Genomic DNA, 1,831 nt, shown 5'->3' with positions numbered 1-1,831 from the left:
GGAGGTAATAGCTAACGTGAGTGGTCAATATGATATGTTTAGCCAAAACAATGATGCCAAGGATTGGCATAGGCTCTGCCTTGCCACCCAGACAGCAATCTGATTCATTTTTACCTCTACTTAGAAAATAATCTCCATTACCAGTGCTCATCAGAGTCTCCATCAAAAGTCTAACCTTCAGTATCACGAATAAACATCTCTTTCTCTTCCTTGGTCTGGGTGGGGTCTCTCAACAAGTTGAAGAAACTCCAAAAACACAATGCTTGGAAAAATAATGTCATATGTTTGGAATAGCATGACTGTACATTAGGTAAGTGTATTTTAATACCAAGATTATTTATAATTAAGTATAGAACTCATAAGGTATTTCAAACTCATTAGAATAATGTCTTTATGTTAAGTAACAATTCATGAATATTTAACATTTTAAGGACATAGAACATCATTCTACAAAATCTACACTCCACATCTTAGAACTGGAACCAAGCAACTTTGAGACATGGGCAAAGCCACTACTGGAGAACTGGCATGAAGAGATAAGTATATATTCTTAGATGTCACTGCCATTTTCAGAATGTCCTAGGTAGATACAACATGACCTGTAGAAAAAAATTAAAAATAAAATGCTGAGAGATGTTACTACGTCTGAAGTGCCAAATTCTCAAGTCAGTGCCTAGAACAAAAGAGTTTGGGGGAGGCTACATCAAAGTATCTATCTCAGACTATTGAATTTATTGAAAATATAAAACCTGAATCACACCTGGAGAGGGTGGTGCATACTTCCCTGATGTCCAGCCAACCATATTAATGAGAGATTCAAGCCCCCAGAGAAAGCTGAGGCACACTGTATTTTAACTCAGGCCACACTTTCTAACACCATTGTCCTGATCTTAAGAAGCTTTTCTTGGGCTCTCAGGTTAGTGGAGAGTCCATCATTCCCAGGTGCACAGTTCCTGGCATTCCAGGTACCCCTGCAGACCAGGCTGAGTTTGCTCCCTACAGCATCTGCCCTCTTTCGTGACAGCAAAGACATGGATCACATCATGAATAAAGCCACAAAGGGCCACACTCTGTAGCTTTGTGGCACTCTGCCCATGGTCCTCAGGACCTGAGAGACATGTTCCTCAATATAACTACCAAATACTACTGGAGAAGGAGAGGTCCCGTAGTGAACACAGAGACTTACACACAGGCAGGCCCAATCCTCGGCTTCACAGACAGACAGACAGACCTGGGAGCACAAAAGGAGAGCACACCAGCAAAACAGATCAGCAAGATCAGGACCAGGAAGAACGATGGGGTGCAACAAGTTAGTCAGCATACTTGCCAGGTGGCTAAGGCTTAGGAGAGACAGGTGCAAGAGTTCTTAGAAGACGACGTGGTTGGGTTGGGACTGTAACAGGCTTCTACATTTGGTCATATTTTTCATCCCCAATGTGACTATCCCTGTGACCATTATCAATTCAAATAAACTGAGCAAGTGACAGCATGTACTTCATGCTATTCATCACACCCAACGTGACCATCCTTGGAACTATCGTAACAGCCTCACTGTCATTAACACCAAGGACACCAGCAATGCTTGAGCAAGTGCGATGTGTGCATCCCACTGTGGTCCCCTGTGAAAAAGGGAGGAGAAGCCTCCATCCCCTCCCCCAGTCCTCCAGGATTGCATTGTTATCATTGTCATTATTAGCAGCCACAACTTATGCATAACTTATAACCATGTACCAAGCACTGTGTAAGGATTAACTCCAACAATCTCGGGAAAATATGGATGTCCTATTACTAATGAAAAGTCAGGTTTGGAGAAGTTAAGTGCTGCGTCCAA

General features: G+C 42.4%; 1 long non-coding RNA gene across 1 annotated transcript; it reads right to left on the bottom strand.

Annotated features, from left to right (window-relative positions):
* Positions 1-263: 263 nt before the first annotated feature.
* On the bottom strand, positions 264-1,320 carry LOC141421510 (uncharacterized). Its single transcript, XR_012446071.1, has 2 exons — positions 1,187-1,320; positions 264-599 (listed from the first exon to the last, which is right to left on the bottom strand). It is a non-coding gene; the product is annotated as an uncharacterized lncRNA (long non-coding RNA).
* Positions 1,321-1,831: the final 511 nt, after the last annotated feature.

The sequence above is a fragment of the Castor canadensis genome, chromosome 1 (genome assembly GCF_047511655.1).
Source record: "Castor canadensis chromosome 1, mCasCan1.hap1v2, whole genome shotgun sequence".
Lineage (NCBI taxonomy): Eukaryota > Metazoa > Chordata > Mammalia > Rodentia > Castoridae > Castor > Castor canadensis.
This window is presented reverse-complemented; position numbering and strand designations above follow the sequence as displayed.